The following is a 19792-nucleotide window of genomic DNA, read 5'->3' as shown; positions in this document are numbered from 1 at the left end:
TTGTTATGGTAGTAAATGAGCACCACTCCATGGATTCTTTGTGGATTTTGACAATTATTGCAACTCTTTGCAAATATCCTTTGACTTTAAGTGGGTAATATTTAGTGTATTGTAGAATGAAAAGTAATCAGATTCTGAACACAGAACACTTGAGTGGCCAAGTTCCAGAACTGCATGATCTCAGCTTCATTCTCACATTCAACCTTCTGCTCAAGTACCTAAGTTCTTACCATTTAAAGATTTATATTGCTAGTAAATAGGTCTCCCCACATCAATTTCTGATTTATGATAAATGCCTAATTTTTAACAACTGTCTGCACTTTATACAATTTGAAGTATTGTTCATGTTTTATCCCAATTCCCTGTGTTGACATGATCACTGCAGTACAGACAGAGTGGCCACCACACCCCTGGAAAAAACATGAAGTCCCAGAGTCACAACTGTACATTTCAGGTGTCCAATACTCCCTTACACACTTGCCAACTGTGACTGTGATGTGCACTCTTATGGCAGGAAATGTGACTTGGTACATGCCACTCCTTTCCAGATAGTCTGATTTCTACAAGAATGTTTCAACTTAGCAATCAATAAGTTGCATCTCCATAAGATAAAAGTCTTTCTGTGACAAATGAAAAGAGAAACAGCATAGCCAGCTTGTGGGATGTCATGAAGGCCAGGCTAAGAGGGAACTGTAAACCTGAACATGCCTGTGATAAAAAGGAATGATCTCAAATTAATCATCTATCATCATACCTTAAGGAAATAAAAAGGAAAAGATCAAACTGAACAGAAAGGTAATGCAAAGAAGGGAGAAAAGGGAGAAAGGTAATGCAATATGGGAGAAAAATCAACACAATACAACCAAAGAGACCAAAAGTTGATTGTGCAAAAATATCAAGAAAATTGACAAGGCTTTAGTAGACTGAGAAAATGGACACCCAAGTCACTAAAGCCAGAAATAGGATTGGGGAGGTTACTACTGACCTACAGAAATAGAAAAAGATCTTAACAATCATATGCAATCAAATTAGATAATCCAGGTAAAATGTCATTCTAGAACAATCTGAGTATCTAGAACAAGAAAAGATATTGCACTTCTAGTCTAAAGCCTCCCAACAAAGAAAACCAAGAATCAGATGCCTGTACTGGTGAATTCAATCAAATAATTAAAGGTTGACACAGATCCATCTCAAAATTATCTGAAAACCTCAAAAACTAAAGATGAGGGACCAACTTCTAAATATTTTATGCAGCCCAGGTTAACCTAATACTAGAAAGTATGGACCCACCTCAGTAAGACTGTGACTATCTTTTCTGACTTCTTTTTATTAGTGTATGATAGTTGTATTGGGTTGCATTGTGACATTTTAATATATGTGTACAAGGTACCATTGTCAGGTTCATCCCCTCCATTACTCTGCCTCTTTCCCCTCTCCCTTCTTAAAATGACTTTGGCAGGTTTCAATTTTCCATACTCATTGACAGTAACATCCATTTTTTGAAACAGAGGATGCTGGCACACGTCTAAATCTTACAGGAAAAGATACTTTTTCAGGTCATCAGTTGATCACGGTGTGTCAGCTACTAATAACTGTAAGGTAACCTGATGTTGGGCATTATAGTAGTTTTTGAGAGAGGAGAGGTACATTCCAGTTAGCCATAGCCCACTTTCATCTAGCTTAGCCTAGAAACTCCTTCCTGCAACCTATGACTGATTTCTCTCAAGTTCTTATTAAATTGCTTGTTGTACAATTCTAGATCTGTCTACTTCTGTTCTCCTTTTCTTTGTCTCATGGAAGACTTTGCCTTTGGCAGCTGGTTATCTTACACTGATTCAGGACTTTTTATACCAACACACAAAGCTTTACAATGATATTACAAGTAAGAATATTATATACTCCTTTTCTTTATGATTGGAGAAGCAAAAGTCCTCATTCAAATATTATCATACCAAATACCTATTAAAAATCCATAATTACCATGACCAACCATGAGCAATTCCAGACACACATGGGCAGGACAGTGTCAAAACTAAACATCACACACTCCATCATAGACTTCCAAGTGAAGCATACCCCATATAATGCTCCCTCACACACTTGGTCTGCCAGTGAGAATTATGTTTAACATCCTTGTGGAATTAGTTCTTCCTGTACCATCACTTCCCATTGCCATGGCTTTGTCACCTCTGTCTGCTGTATTTCTGATTGACAGCTATCCAGGTGGGGGAGAGATTAGAAATACACCACAGGATGACTTTTTAGGCTAATAACAAAGGTCTAAAATACCTTAGAAATGACGCATACATATCAATTCTTTGATTACAAATCCTGGACAAACTGAAGCAATGAAACAAAAAGACCATTCTTAGAACACAACATAAATACTCACAAACATGTCTATAACTTGTGTGAAGTTTGATGAATTAGGAAAGGTTTAGTGTTGTTCAAGTGTGTCTACACCCCTGAGAATTATTAAAAGTGAAAATTTATTCATGCCATCTCTCAGTTACTTCAGAAATTCTGCCTGTAGGGCCCTAAGCAGGTCGTGACTGACATTCCAGGGAACTCTGACACATGCTAGATTTTGAAAATCCCAAGAACAGGTAACTCTAGAATAATACAAGCATTCTGTTTTAATGATATTGTATTAACTAGTAATTCTAGTGTGTTTATTAAATGTTCATTTCTAGGAGGAAATAATATTGAACTTGCACATAAATAACTTACAAAACACTTCCATATGATATGTGCTGTATCATAAGGAGATAGGAGCATTGAAGTCCTTAAAAAAGAAGAGAAGGATTCAGTGAAAATGTACAACATTAAGTTACTGAAAAAACAATGCCTTTTTAAGGTGTTCCATACTAGAAAACAGTACAATATAATTAGACTAATGAAAAAATTGTCTGTACTGAAGTCACAGTGGTTGATAAAAAATACATACCTATAAGTGCAATGAAAATTATTCACCTTTTAGGATCAATTTATACCATTTTAATAAAATAATAATAAAAATATTTTTAAAACTTGTTAAATTTTTCATCAAATACATAATGCATTTAATTTTTTTAAATTTTTTATTGTTTTGCTGGGGGTAATTGTGGCATCTACAAAATTTCTTATAAAATGTCAAATATATCATAGTTGAATTCACCCCCTCCATCATTCTCCTTTTTCCTCCCTCCTCCCATTCCTGGAGCAGTTTCAACAGGTACCATTTTTCCTTTTACATACCTGTGTACAGTATTTGCACCATATTCACTTTCCTACACCCTTTCCACACATCCTCCCCCTTCCCACTGGTACCAACCCCCAAGCAGGAACTGTTCTGCCCTCTGATTCTCTGATTTTGTGAAAAAAAGAAGTGACATTTTTATTTGTTAATATAGCTATACAGGGAATTTCATTGTGATATTTCCATGTATATATGTATTGTAACCTGAATTGGTTCATCCCCTCTATTTTTCTCCTTTCTACCTTAGTCCTCTTCTTATGGTTATTTCAACAGTTTTAGGAATTCTGTATTCATTTTTATATAGAAAGAACCTCAACAATGTTCACCTTCTCAACTTCCTGCTTTTACCCACCTCTCTCCAAACATATAACATTAATGGATGAGAATAAAACTAAATGTAATGAAGTTAAGAATATAATTGATATGCCTAGAGAACAGTATATATAATTCATATTCTCCTTTGTATTTTGGCTGTACTTTAGCCAGTAACTCTCATAGGAATATACATGTTTACCAAGAGTTGCAGAATCCAGAAAACAAAACCACAGAAACCAAAGTATTTAGGGGATCTCTTTGTGATCTTCCACCAAGAGTTTGCAGAGCAAAGCTTTGTGGCCTGGAAGCCACTCAGGAGGCAGGTGGTGTTAAGAGAAACTCCTCTTGCTACTATGTGAAAATATAAAACTATTTTACATCCAGCATCATCCAGGAAACACTTCCATTCAAAGGCTGCCATTGTCTGAGGGATCCGTCTGAAGAAAACAACCAAGTTGTTGGCTAAGACTAGATGGCTGAGAGTCAGGTCTGTGGGTCTCACTTTTTGTCCAGTGAGCAAAGTGGAATTATAAAGACAAAGGAGAGAGGAGTTTCCCAGGATCCCTACTCCAGTCTGAAGGAGGAAGATAATCCCCATTTCCAAGATGGCATGAATCACCACTTTCTTATCTAGGAGATATGGATTTAAATTTGAGGCAGAAATAAGTGATTGTAAAAAATCCCACACGTACAAGTACATTTCCCTTGTCTGCCCAGCAATTTGAGCTGCTCAATCCAACAAATATTTCTCCTCTTTCTGTAACATATATTTTATTTTATCATTTAAGTAGTGTTTGAAAAGTCTGTGCTTCTAGATGCACTGACCGTTAATGAAGATCTTAAACTGCAATTCATTTACGTGACAATTTAAGTGTCTGAATATGTAATGGACCAATCACCAACTGTACATCCCTACAGCTATAAAATTGAGTGAAAATTATCTCTACTCATGTATGAAGTTACCTTTAGATTATACCTAAATTTACAAATGAGGTAATGGGAAAGAAGAGGTTTAGGATGTTAATTTTTCTAATGATTTAAAGATAATAGTGAATAAATAAACCTTAGTGTATACTCACAAACACATGTAGCTATGGATATGCATACAAACAATTGCCCTAATAATAAGAGTGAGCTACAAACTTGTCTTGAAACAAAATAAAGATGGGAGATTCCCAGATGGCGGCTAGAGGGAGGAAGCAGAAAGCGAGCCTCCTATAGTGAAATCTTGGAGAGACACTGGAGACACACTTTGCAGGCAAAATCACCGAAAAGAGGCAAAACTTTGACCCCTCCACACCTCCAGCCTGCACAGAGCATCTCCACTTCATGTTATATGGAGAAACAAGGAGGGCCCCTGGGCCACCAGTCATTCACACCCAGACGGCTTGGGAAGACGCGGACAAGGTGAGCTTTGTGGTACTGCAGTACTCCCACAGACAACCCTGGGCCAGAGCAGCATAGTCCCCTGGAAAGACCGACCTCCCGGGGGAAAAAGAGAAACTGAGTAATAAGCAATAAGAACAATAAAGACATGTGGCAAAGAGGGTGGGGTGTACTGAGCACTGAAGATTGGGGGAAGGGAATCCTTCCCAGAACTGTAAATAAAGAAGCCGGGCAGGCAGGAGAGGCTCCACCAGGAGTGGGGGTGTGCACCCAGCAACCAGAAGTGGGAAAGCTTGTGAGAGTGGAGGAGGGAGGAAAACTCCACAGGAGAGGAGGGAAGACCCACTTCCCACGTGAGCTGTAAACAAACATGGCGGCTGGCAGGAGCAGCAGCACAGCTCAGTAATCAGGAGCAGGAAAGCTTGTAAAAGTGGTGGTGGGAGGAAAACTGCACAGGAGAGGAGGAAGACCCACTTCCCACATGAACTGTAAATAAACACACAGACCTGAGAAAGTAAGTGCAGTGTCACATTCTCCAGTGTGCTTGGAAAGGGGAAATCTTGTAGCAGAGGCTCACACACAGGAGAACTCTGAGTAAACAAAGCCTGCAGGGCCAGGTGAGTGCTAAGCTCACCCCAGAGATCTGTATAAATAATACCTCCAGCAACAGCAGACTGACAACAGTGGGCAGGCAAGCCATAGCCGCAGATACCATTCTCAGAACTGTCTCGAGACTCTTTTTTTTTCTCTTTTTCTCCCTAACTTTGATGAGAGAACAACTGAATTACACCTGCATGCTGAAAAACTTACTGAAACTGTATTGCATTTGAACTTGGGACACTTGGTGGGGTTTTTTTGTGTGTGTGTGTAGTTTGCAGATGACATGATCCTATACCTTAAAGACCCAAAAAACTCTACTCAGAAGCTTCTAGACATCATCAATAGCAATAGCAAGGTAGCAGGTTATAAAATCAACATAGAAAAATCATTAGCATTTCTATACACTAATAATGAGCAAACTGAAAAAGAATGTATGAAAACAATTCCATTTACAATAGCCTCAAAAAAATCAAATACCTAGGTGTAAACCTAACCAAAGATGTGAAAGACCTCTACAAAGAAAACTATAAACTTCTGAAGAAAGAGATTGAGGAAGACTATAGAAAGTGGAGAGATCTCCCATGCTCATGGATTGGTAGAATCAACATAGTAAAAATGTCTATACTCCCAAAAGTAATCTACATGTTTAATGCAACTCCCATCAAAATTCCAATAACATTCATTAAAGAGATTGAAAAATCTACCATTAAATTTATATGGAAACACAAGAGGCCACGAATAGCCAAGGCAATACTCAGTCAAAAGATCAATGCTGGAGGTATCACGATACCTGACTTCAAACTATATTACAAAGCAATAACAATAAAAACAGCATGGTACTGGCACAAAAACAGACATGAAGACCAGTGGAACAGAATAGAGGACCCAGATATGAAGCCACAAAACTATAACCAACTTGTCTTTGACAAAGGAGCTAAAAATATACGATGGAGAAATAGCAGCCTCTTCAACAAAAACTGCTGGGAAAACTGGTTAGCAGTCTACTAGATCCATGTATATCACCCTATACCAATATTAACTCAAAATGGATCAAGGATCTTAATATCAGACCACAAACTCTAAAGTTGATACAGGAAAGAGTAGGAAATACTCTGGAATTAGTAGGTATAGGTAAGAACTTTCTCAACGAAACCCCAGCAGCACAGCAACTAAGAGATAGCATTGATAAATGGGACCTCATAAAACTAAAAAGCTTCTGTTCATCAAAAGAAATGGTCTCTAAACTGAAGAGAACACCAACAGAGTGGGAGAAAATATTTGCCAGCTACACATCAGACAAAGGACTGATAACCAGAATACATAGGGAACTAAAAAACTAAATTCTCCTAAAACTAATGAACCAATAAAGAAATGGGCAAGTGAACTAAACAGAACTTTCTCAACAGAAGAAATTCAAATGGCAAAAAAACACATGAAAAAATGCTCACCATCTCTAGCAATATGGAAATGCAAATTAAAACCACACTAAGATTCCACCTCACTCCTGTTAGAATAGCCATCACTAGCAACACCAGGAACAACAGGTGTTGGTGAGGATGTGGGGAAAATGAACCCTCTTACACTGTTGGTGGGAAAGTAAACTAGTACAACCACTCTGGAAAAAAATTTGGAGGCTTCTTAGAAAGCTAAACATTGATCTACCATTTGATCCAGCAATACCACTCTTGGGGATATATCCAAAAGACTGTGACACAGGTTACTCCAGAGGCATCTGCACACCCATGTTTATTGCAGCACTATTCACAATAGCCAAGTTATGGAAACAGCCAAGATGCCTCACCACTGACGAATGGATTAAGAAAATGTGGTAATGGAATTTTATGCAGCCATGAAGAAGAACGAAATGTTATCATTCGCTGGTAAATGGATGGAATTGGAGAACATCATTCTGAGTGAGGTTAGCCTGGCCCAAAAGACCAAAAATCATATGTTCTCCCTCATATGTGGACATTAGATCAAGGGCAAACACAACAATGGGATTGGACTTTGAGCACATGATAAAAGCTAGAGCACACAAGAGAGGGGTGAGGATAGGTAAGACACCTAAAAAATTAGCTAGCATTTGTTTCCCTTAACGCAGAGAAACTAAAGCAGATACCTTAAAAGCAACTGAGGCCAATAGGAAAAGGGGACCAGGAACTAGAGAAAAGGTTAGATCAAAAAGAATTAACCTAGAAGGTAACACCCACGCACAGGAAATCAATGTGAGTCAATGCCCTGTATAGCTATCCTTATCTCAACCAGCAAAAACCCTTGTTCCTTCCTATTATTGCTTATACTCTCTCTACAACAAAATTAGAGATAAGGGCAAAATAGTTTCTGCTGGGTATTGAGGGGGTGGGGGGTAGAGGGAGGGGGCAGAGTGGGTGGTATGGGAGGGGGTGGGGGCAGGGGGGAGAAATGACCTAAGCCTTGTATGCACATATGAATAATAAAATAAAAAAAGAAAACAAAATAAAAACAAAAGGTTTGAAGGTGTGGCTCTTGTGGTCTCAAGCAAATGTTTTGTTCTCAGTTTTTTTTATTCATTCATTCACATGTGCATACATTGTTTGGGTCATTTCTGCCCCCTGCCCTCACCTACACCATCTGCCCCTCTCGCCCCTTCCTTCCAGGCAGAACCTGTTCTGCACTTTTTTTCAGTTCCATTGAAGAGTAGAAATAAGCAATAATAAGAAAGACATATCATTTTTGCTAGCTGAGATAAGGACAGCTATACGGAGAGATTCCTAGCATTGCTTTCATGTACAACCCAGGTTGATTCATCTCTAACTGATCTTTTCACTGGTTCATGATCCCCTTCTTGTGTTGACCTTTGTCACTTTAAGGTTTCTGTATTAATTCCTCTGAAGTGGGGACATCAAATGCTTTCATATTTTGGGTTATTTATCTAACCCCCTATCTCCCGTATATGTTCTCCCCTTGTCATGTAACCCAAGTCCTATAACATTGCTGTATTTGCCCTAGATCTAAAGACTGCATATGAGGGAGAACATGTGATCTTTGGTCTTCTGAGTCTCGCTAACCTCACTCAGAATGATGTTCTTCATTTCCATCCCTTTACTTGCAAATGATAAGATTTCATTTTTCTTCATGGCTGAGTAAAATTCCACTGTGTATAAATACATTTTCTTCATCCATTCATTGCATTCTTTCTCTTAGTTGCTGGGCTTCTGGGGTTCTATTGAGGAAGTCCTTGCCTATACCTATTAGTTCCAGAGTGTTTCCTGCTTCTTCCTGTACTAACTTCAGAGTTTTGGGTCTGATATTAAGGTCCTTGATCCTTTTTGAGTTGATACTAGTACAGGGTGATAGACATGGATCTAGTTTTAGTTTCTTGCAGGCAGATAACCACTTTTCCCAGCAGCATTTGTTGAAGAGGCTGTCTTTCCTCCATCATATATTTTTGGACCCTTTGTCAAAAATAAGCTGGGCATAGTTGTTATTTGTTTTTTCTCTCTTACAGCCTTCAATATTCTTTCTCTAGTTTCTGTGCTTGTTGTTTTAATAATAATATGTTGTGGGGTAGTTGTATTTTGGTCAAGTCTGTTTGGTGTTCTGGAGGCTTCCTGGACCTGGATGGGCATAGTTTTCTCTAGATTTGGGAAATTTTCTGTTATTATTTTGTTGAATCTATTATGCATTCCTTTTGCTTGCACCTCTTCTCCTTCTTCAATGCCCATGATTCTCAGGTTTGGTCTTTTAGTGGAGTCAGTGAGTTCTTGCATATTCTTTTCAAAGGTCTTGAGTTGTCTGAGTAATAGTTCTTCAGTTTTTCCTTTAATTACCATTCCATCTTCAAGTTCTGAGATTCTGTCTTCTGTTTATTCTGTTGGAATGGCCTTCCATTTTGTTCTGTATTTCTGTTTCATTCTTTTTTCTGAGGTTTTCCATGTCATGGGTCCCTTCCTCTTTAATGTTGTCAATTTTCTTCCTTAATTCATTTATCTCTCTATTTATGGTATTTTCTGTTTCATTTTGTTTTTTATTTAGGGCTCCTATGATTTCATTTATTTGTTTTTGTGTTTTCTCATATTCTTTATTTTTGTTCTCTTGGAATTTCTTGATTGCCTCTTGTGTGTTTTGGTCAACTATGTCTAGTAACATCTCCATGAAATTCTCAGTGATTACTTGCACAATTTCTTCTTTCAGAGTGTTCTTGTGAGTTTCCTTGGGTTCTTTGGCATAGTTTATCTTTGTTTTGTTGGAGTCTAGATCTAGGTATCTGTTTTCTTCATTTCTCTCTGAATTCTGTACTAATTTATTTTGGGCGGGAGAATGGTTTCCATCCCTTTTTTGTCTTCCCATATTTCCACTTGGTACTATTTCTGTACCTGGACTATGTGAAATTTAGTGTTAGCTGAGTTACAATAGGAAAACTAACAAAATCAAGAAAGAAGGAGAATATAGAGAAAGCAAGAGTAGTGGGAAAAAAGAACATATCAAGGAAAACAGCAGGGGGAGATGGTGGACAATCAAAGAGCAAACCAGACAGTTAAACCTTTAAAGGAAGGCAAACAAAAAATAAATAAATAAAAATTTTAAATTATATGGAAAGAAAAAAGTAGAAAAAAAATCAGTTCAGGAACAGTGGAATTTCAGTCTTAGTAGTTCTGCTGTTACTCCTTTAGCATCTAGACCTGTCTATGTCTCCTAGGCAGGTTTGGAGACCTCCTGTGGCAGGTGAAAAGTGGGTGGGATCCCCCAGGCCTGTGGGCATAGGCCTGTCCTTGAGGTGATCTAGCGGGCCTTTGGAGTGTGGGCCTGACCTGCCTGAAGTGCGTGGGTCCAGCAGTGTAGAGATCATCCATGTCTGTGGATCGTGGGCTTAGCCAGCCTTAGGAGTGTGGTCCCAGCAGAAATCATGCAGTGCCAGTGGATCATTGACCTGGCAGACCTGAGGGGCATGGCCCATGGAGATCGTGCTGGCCTGTGCAGGCCTGAGGGGTGCTTCCCAGTGGAGATGTGAATGTCTGGATCACTGGCTTGGCAGGCCTTAGGGGCATGGCCTGGTGGAGCGGAGATTGTGCGGGCCTGTGCAGGCTTGAGTGGTGCAGCCCCATGGAGCAGAGATTGTGCAGTGCCTATGGATCACTGGCTTGGCAGGCCTTAGGGGGCACCTGGCAGAGCAGAGATCATGTGCGCCTGTGCAGGCCTGAGGGTCTCGGCTGGCAGAGTGGAGATCCTGCAGTGCCTGTGGATCACTGGCTTGGCAGGCCTTTGGGGTGCCACCTGGTGGAGATCATGCAGGCCTGAGCAGGCCTGAGGGGCACAGCCCAGTGGAGATTGTGAATGCCTGTGGATCGCTGGCTTGGCACACCTTAGGGGCTTGGTTCTGCAGAGATCATGCGGGTCTGAGGGGTGGGAGTTTGGGGGAGCCCTGGCAGGGCTGAGGAGCAGGCCCAAAGATTGGAGATCCCACAGCCTGTGGAGCAGGGGCTCTGCGGGCTTATGGGGTGGGGCTTGGCATGCAGCACTAGCTGTTCTTTTAGTAAATCGCATGGAGAAGACTTCCACAAGCTAGGGGTTCAGAGTGCTGATGTTTCAGCTCTCCCTTGTGCTTTACCTCAGCTAAGCATGTCTCCAGAATCTCAGCGAAGTCCCTGGTTCACGGAGCTCACACGGTCTGTAGCTGTGTCCCAGTTGCCATCTTGGATCCTCTCTTCACTTTGTTTTTGTTTCATCTGGTAATTATCTAATAGATGGTAGAAATATGGCCATATCTTTAGACTGGGGAATCCGGAGAAGGGGACATGCCAGCTGGAATGAAGGATGGAGAGTGGAGATAATGGAGGGCAGGCCATAGCCTCAGTGTCCTGCAGTGATGTGGGGACCAGAAGAGACATTGGTAGAAGATGCCCCCTGCAAGAACCTTGTTGGGAAGGATGCTCCAGGATGAGTTTCAATATTTTCTCCAAAACCTTGTCTCACACTGATTGCTCAAGATGTGAACTCCAGGCTTGGCCTCAGAGACGAAATTCTGAATTTATGAAAGCCCAAGGGCCTAATTCTAGTGTTCAATACAGTGACCCTCACTCTTATCCCAGGCAGCACCAAAGTATCCCTCCTGCTCCCAAGTGCATTGTGGTGTTTTTTCCTCTCTGGAGCAGCCACAAAAGACCCTCCTGACACAGCCCAACCTTGAAAGCCCACCACACTTGGTGGTGTGACCTTTTGAACCTGCTGAATGGCTATATTGCCCAGGGCCAGAATGTGGTATACAGATCACTAGCTGGATAACCTGAAGTGTCACTAAACAAAAATGCAGAGTTTGTTTGAATAACTTAGGATATGGGAGACTACAGTAAACTATAGGTGAAATTGTCCATTGTAAAACATCTTCAAATAATCCAGTCACAATTGTTATGTGGAATTGGGGTATAGAGTAGTGCCTGGGAATTCCATGTCCACTCAGTGGTGTTCCCATGTCCATACTGCTACTACCTGCCTTCTTTGTTCTCAACTGTCTCGATGGCTGACCTCCAAGCCCCTCACACCAAACTCTCCATCACTTCCATCCATCTGTGGTCCCTGTGATGGAGCACTCTCCATCCACCAATCCACTGTTCCCCAAAACACATCTGCATATGATGCCACCGGATCTCCAGCTCAGCCTGGTGCACCATCCCAAATCCCTGGGTTTTGCCATCACTCAACTTTGCAAGACCAGAGCATCACCCTTCCCACTTAGCATTCACTGGGGGCATGCTCTTGAAATCCTGTAAGTGCTTTTCTGAAAATCAAATTCATCTTACAAATCCTAATGGGGTTAATCCATCAAACCTGGCTTCCTCTTGGTCTCCTGATTCCCTTAAGTGGAGTATTCAAAAGAATTGAGGACAGGCAGTCCAAATGTACCACATGGGAGTGGAAATCTGAGTGGTGAGACCTTGCTGGTGTTTGTGGGTTACCTGGGGTTAACAGTCCCAGCACTCTAGGAGAGAAGGGGCTTTTTGTCCCAAGTATAACTACCTCAGGACGAGTTTTGATGACACTTTACAAGATCCCCTAGAAACCATGGGAAACCTACTCACAGTCAGAGGCCCCAGTCGTTCCACTGGAGAGAAGCAAGGGTACTTGAATATTAGTACAGTCCCATTCTCTGGTGTCCAGTTTTTCCTCCATAGAGTGATGACCCATATTTATCTCATTTCCTGTGTCAGTCCAATCCATCTGTCTTTGTTTCCTCCTCTTTGGTAGTTCTTGGGAAATTCTTTCCCACTTGTTCTACTGGTGGGTATTTGCACTGACATGTGTCATTTTGCATTTGAGTGAAAACATGCTGCATCCTTGACCCCTATAGTACTTCAAGTCCTCTAGACAGCCATCTCCACCATGGACATTTCTTTTGAGAGGCCACCTGTGGACTGGGGTGGTAGGATGTGACCAGAAGTACATTGGAAGAACACTGGCCACAGTAGCCACAGCCTCAGCTCAAATTCATGAATGAGAATGTATATGTGTGTTTGTGTGTGTGTGTGTGTGTGTGTGTGTGTGTGTGTGAGAGAGAGAGAGAGAGAGAGAGAGAGAGAGAGAGAGAGAGAGAGAGAATGAATAACGGGAAGCCCAAGAACTGCCTCTGTGCCTGATAAGTGAAAATGGGTGCCAAGAACAGGGCTGAACTCTCAACAGTGATCAAACATGAGTGAAAGGAGGATTGCAGCAGCAGTAGAGAGTTGACTTACCTCGCTCAGACTATGTCTAGTGCAAGATATGGATCCCTGAACCTAACTCTTACATTGGCCCATGGTGCCCACATGGTTTAGCAGTTTCCTCACTCTGATCTTGTTTCTCAACCCTCATGCTCCTCATTTAGATACATCGTTCTGCATGCTCTTCCCTGGATACAAAGACATGGCCTCTGGGCCTTTGTGCTGACTGTTCTACCTGTGAATGAGATACACACCAGCCTGATTACCTGTTTCAGATCTTCACCCACATATCCTCTGATTGGTAAGCCCTCTGCCCTTAATAGTCTAGTTCCCACTGCTATTATACCCAGCACCCTACATCCTTCACTCCCCCCACACCACTCCACAGTCATTTGTTCCTATATCTACACTTTTTACCATAGCAATAAAATTATCTGCATTCTGCTTGTCCTCCACAACAAAGATGTAAGTTCCCTGAGGGCAAGCCTCTTTGCCTGCTTTACTTTGCTAATGTGTTTCTATCACTGCAAAATAACCTGGTTCAGAGAAGTAATCTCACCACATTGGATCTGAAGCAAATCATTAAGAGATTTTTGCACTGTGGCAACTCTTCCTTGCTGTTGTTCTGTCCCATTCCACAGCATATATTGTATAGGGTTTTTAGGAGTGAAAGAATAGGGGGATTGGAAAAGAGATATTGAAATTATCAGTAGTAAACCACGGAGCTGTACTCCACCCATTCTCCTGTTTAGACCCCAGTGTCTTCTCCTGACCCTTCTTTTACAGCTCATTATTTTTAGACACCAAAGTAAAACGCCTTTCATTATTTCTGTTCACCTCACCACCATGGGTAACTTTACCAGTAAACATTAATAACTGTTAGTAATGTGCACAAATCACAGATGTTTTTCCAGAGACAATCTCAGATCCCTGTGCAGAAACAGTCAGGGAGATTGCAGGTGAAGTGTTAATCACTTCCCACAAGGACATGATTCTGTTTAAATGTGCTTTGATATTCCACTTAATTTAATAATATATTAAGTTATATGCTCTCCAGGGTCCTTAGGTAGTTTTTGCTCCAAATAATACTGAGAGCGACTCCACCTACCCATGCACCATCAATAAGATGGCTGTCATTCTGGGAAATGACTGTGTTGTGTTTCCCCTCTTAGGAAGGATGTACTTAATGAATTCGTGCATTGTATACCCGTGAGGAGGGAAGAGCTGAGTCTTCATTTTGGAAATAACTGCAATCCTTAATGAAAGATTAGATCAGTACACACAATAATTTTAGGATTATCTGGTTCATTTAGGATTATCTGAGTTATGCAAACTTCACACCAAGTCAGTTGAGCTACCTACTTACTATCAAAGTTTATTTCATGATTTATCTTTAAAATAATTGGACTTTCCTTCACTTAATTTCATTTATTGACCTAATTTTGTCATATTAACTCTACATGTGATACCTCAGTGTTTTCTTTTTATTTTAAAAGTTGCTATGTAAATTAGAAAATCTGCCATGAAAGTGCTGAACTCTCGTGCTTGCTACCTTAGAAGACTTCCTCTGAAGAACATGCTGTGTTTCCATTTTCTCTGTCAGCAGAGGCTCATCACACACATGATTGGGGTGGATTCTTTCAGGAACATTCATTACAAGTACACAGTTCCATCTCTCTTACTTGACCCCTGACTTAACCATTCTCTCATTTCCCCTTAGAATATAAGCTCTGGTGTCCTCAGAATCATTATTGCTTACTCACTCTCACTGCTGCCCCATAACAGTGGTCTTATTTTTAATCAAGAGTCAGTTTAATTCTTCCCAAATTAATTACTTTTTCATTTAATTACATAATTTATTTACTACAATGCAAACCTGATTTCAAGTGAAAATTATTAGTTTAAAGCTTCCTTATGTCCAAGTTCTGGAAAATTTAAAATCCTTACAATCAATTTCCATATCGGCTAAGGTGGATATTAGAACTGTAAATATCAGGGCATAATACACATAGATATATTAGTACAGAACTCACAAGAGTCCTGAGACATTTAAATTCTTTGACCACATTAAAAAAAACTCTAAAAAATTTATTATGTTTAATTAATTAATTAAATGTAAAACATATAACAGGGGAACATGTAAGAATTGTGGAGAATTAACTTGTCTAATGTAGAATATATAGAATAACAAACTAACTTATTTAAAATCTCACTTAATATTTGCTTTGTACTGTCATACAAATTATGAAAGAGAATAGAGAAAATGATTAAGCCAGAGAGGCAAGTAAGAGAGATAGTCTCAGGAAAGAGACAAAACTTTAATGTGTGTTTATGATATTTTTCCTAGAATGTTGTCGACACAACTTGCCAGAACTTTTTAAAATCAAACTGGAAATGGCCAGAACAGAATCTTTATTAATATAATTTATATATTAAATATTTTAATTGGATTACATTAGAATTTTTCTATTGTCAACATTCATTTTACATTTGTCTTATGGGAAAATAGGCTCAGGAATGTGTGAAATGCAACTCTTCTACATAGGGGACATTCCCTCATCAGCTCATTCATCGCTCAGGAAGACAATCTATGCAGGAAAGGAAGGTGAATGTTTGATACCTTCCCTTTCATCATAAGTCTTTAAAATGGTTTTGCCCTAAAATGCTCCAAGGTTATCCAATGTCACAACATTGTTTTTATACTATCACTAGGGACATAAAGATTTTTAGTTTAAATGTGGACTTTCAGATAGTCATCAGATATTAACATCTCATTCAAAGGACCATTCTTGGTCCTTTCTTTCAATAGGACCTGAGCACCTTTTGCTATCTGTCCTGCTCTCTTATTAGTAATATTTTGTTAGTTCCATCTTGTACATTTTCTATTCTGGACTCGAGGCTTCCTTCTTGAAAAGCCGCAGTTACTCCTCTGAGGAGATTGTCTACATACTGGACAGTCTGGGTGATAAGGGTATTCTTGTTGGGTCCTATTGCAACTAGATCCTTCCCATGGAAAGGGGGTGAATTTAAAAAACATGAAATCAGAAATAGGTTTTCAAAACTAGATGGATTTTTCAAAAGGTATTTTATAGGACTTTGATTTTATATTTGTATCTTAGATAAATCTCTTGTTCATGAAACCCTTATCTAGCAATGCTGCTATTATAATTACATAACTATATCTGATTAAAGCTATAGCAATATTTTTACTGTCCACATGAAAAAGACAAGAGTTTAAGATATTTTGGGGGAGTCTGATCTTGTCCCTTACATGTACAGAGATTTTGTCAAAACCCTACAAAGGTAACTAGAGAAAGATCTCTCAGCCTAGTTGTCACCAACTCTGTACATGATCAGTTCAACTTGGCTTCAATTTTTAGTCCTATGAGTGAGTTAAGTTATCATTTAATATAGTGCTGCAATTGTTCCACATTCAAGGCTTGAAAATCAGATTCATAAAATTCATATAACATGCTCTCCCTCTACTCTGCTCACTTCTATTCCCCAGTGATAACCATTATATTGCTCTGCTTCTTTAACTCTTTCAGGTTCATATATTGGCCAGGCTGGCCTTGATCTTGCAATCCTCCTGCTTCATTCTCTATTTTATCATGGTAACATGAAAATTGCCATCTCAACTATTTCAAGTGTACAGTTCAGTGGATTATGCCCGTGCCTTTTGCTGAGCAATGATCACTTCTTCCCAACTCCAGAACTCTTTTCATCTTGCAAAATGAAAAATATGAATTTGGCTACATGATGGACCTCAGGTAAGTAAAATTATATGGCGTGTGTTTCCTTCTGAATAGCCTATTTCACTTAGCATAATGTCCTCAAGGTTCACCTATTTTGTACCATATTGCAGAATGTGCCTCCTTTTTAGGACCAAATGATATGTTTTGGTCTGTGAGACACACAGACACACATACATATACCTAATTTCATTCATCCATTCGTCTTTCACTTAACACTTGAGTTGCTTCTTCTTTTTAGCTGTTGTGAATAATGCATGCTACTCTGAAGCCAGCTATACAAATATCTCTTTGAAAACCTGCATTAAATTCTGGTGGGAATATATCCATAAGTGGAATTGCTAGATTAGTGATAATTCTTTCATTTTCTATGTATCTTTTGGGTGGTGCTCGGATTGGAACTCAGGGCTTCAGACTTTCTAGGTAAGCACTCTACCACCTGAGCCATGTCCCTATCTTCTTTTTGGTTTTGAGGAACTGCTGTACTGCTTTCCAAAGTGGCTGCACCATTTTTCATTTCTACTAGCAGAACATAAGGGCTCCAGTTTCTCCACATCTTTATCAACACTTGCTATTTTCTGTTTTTTAAGTGTAAGCAATCCTAATGGGCATGAGGTAATGTCAGTATGTCTTTAATATGTGAGCGTATACATTACATTAAGCACTGAAGAAAATTTCTATTACATGATTTAATATTTTCTTCCTTCATTTTCCAGATTCTTTTGACTCCAAGTAACAGCCATTGCTTAAGAACGGATGTAATGGTTTCTACTAAGTTAGAATGGGTGATTATCTTCCTCACTCTGGTAACAGCTGGGATCCTGGGAAAATCTTCACTTGTTTTTTATACCTTCACTTTAATTTCAAGACAAAACCTCACGCCCACAGATCAAATTCTGAACCAACTTGTATTAGCCACCTGCTTAGTTCTTTCTCCAAAGGGAACCCTCAGCAAATGGCAGCATTAGGATTCAAATATTTCCTGGATGAAGCTGGATGTAAACTCTTCTTCTATTTACACAGAGTGGCTAAAGGGGCTTTCCTCAGCACCACCTGCCTCCTTGGTGGCTTCCAGGCCTTTAAACTTTGCTCCAGTGTCTCTAAATAGATGGGCCCAGAGTTAGAATCCTAAAGTCCATTGGCTTCCTCTGTTCTCTGTTCTGGATCCTGAATCTCATACTAAATACACATGTTGCTATAAGGTGAAGGGGCCAGAGAACAGCAAAAATGTAAGTTCACCAAACATTTATAAATACTGTCTGAGGCCCACAATAGAGAGACTTACACATTTGCTGCTTGCAAGCATATTATTTTTAATTGACTATATATTTATGGGTTTCACGGCTTGGGCTAGTGGCTCCATGGTCCTTGTCCTGCACAGACACAGCAGCAAGTCCAAGTTCATAGCCACTGCCTCTCCCCCAGACCTGACCATGAGGATAGAGCCACTTGCACCATTCTCATCTTGGTGAGCATGTTTGTCTTATTTTACTGTCTTCCATTTTGACTCTCTGCGTAGCCCTAAGTCTGACTAAGGACCAGCAGCTGGGGGACTCTTCTGTATTCATGACTTTATGTTTCCCTACTCTCAGCCCCTTTGTGCTCATCACCAGTGACACACGGGTGTCTAAGCTATGCTTTGCCTGGTGGACAAGACTGTTTTCTCCTTAGTGTGGTGTAAGAAGTCTACTGTCATTTATAGGGCCTTAACTTGTGACAAAAGGAAAATTATCTGGAAATATATATGTTTAGAGCCTCTTCAAGTTTTCCAGGACATGAAAAAACTCAGTGTTTAGGAGGTGAGAGTGGTAGGGTTATGGCGGTGATGAATTCAGGATTTGGGGCTGTATCCAGCCTGAAATTCCAGACAATGGAGGGTTACTAAGATGGGTTAAGCCCTCCCTATTTTAAATTATTAAGTAAATAATTAATTCACATGATTGCATTCAAAGATATATTTTATTACTTCTAAATTCTGTTTACATCAAAAGAGGACAATATTACTTTAGTGTTCAAAAGAAATTCATTTCCATTTTGTAATGGTTATGTTTGTTAACTAGTTTTATACAAAAGTAATTTTCTTTATTCTTTTCAGGGATCACCACTTTGAAAAAAATAATAAAATGAGCTAAAATTTAATTGTTCTGTTTTTCATTCTCATACCAAAAACAAAATTGTAACATGTTAGCAAACTTATCTATTCATGGTTTCTTTAGGGATTTGAATTGAAGATTTCATTTTACCTGAAAGACCAGGTGATTCTATGGCTTTGTTGTGCTTGTTGGTTTGTTTACTTGTCCATATTATCCCTGAAACTATATCATATTTCTTGAGAATATACACACCATATATACACTAATTTTTATAGTATAAAGCTTGCACATACTGATCTTGGTTTTCTTTTTCTGTTTTTTTTCATTGAAATTTGCACATTCTTTAATTTTCTTTTGGCATATGAATACACATGACAGATTGGAGCATCCTTATTTTCTCCACTATATGACTAATAGTTTAGAAAGGAATATCTTTGATGCTTTCCAACTAGAAAATAATGGTCACTGGCAAAGTGTCTCAAGTGGCAGAGTGCCTGCCTAGCAAGTATGAGGTCCTGAATTCAAGCCCCAGTGTGGTCTAAAAAAATCAGAAAATAAAAATGCTTGAGAAAGAAAAGAATAGTCAGCAAGTGATATTTTCAGGCTGTAAACATTGGGTCATGTTCTATTCAGTTCATAGCTGTGTAATTATCAGTGAAGACAGTGGTCTAGGACTGCATCCTGATCTGATTAATCTCCATTTAGACTCTTCCCATGCCGCCTCGATTGGCCCCT

At 39.5% G+C, this 19792-nt stretch overlaps 1 pseudogene; it reads right to left on the bottom strand.

Moving 5' to 3' along the window:
- Nucleotides 1–3582: 3582 nt before the first annotated feature.
- On the bottom strand, nt 3583–4151 carry LOC109676047 (vomeronasal type-1 receptor 1-like; annotated as a pseudogene).
- Nucleotides 4152–19792: the final 15641 nt, after the last annotated feature.

Source organism: Castor canadensis, chromosome 16 (genome assembly GCF_047511655.1).
Source record: "Castor canadensis chromosome 16, mCasCan1.hap1v2, whole genome shotgun sequence".
NCBI classification, from domain to species: Eukaryota; Metazoa; Chordata; class Mammalia; order Rodentia; family Castoridae; genus Castor; species Castor canadensis.
The sequence above is the reverse complement of the archived record's forward strand: the minus strand, read 5'-3'. Positions and strand labels throughout refer to the sequence as shown.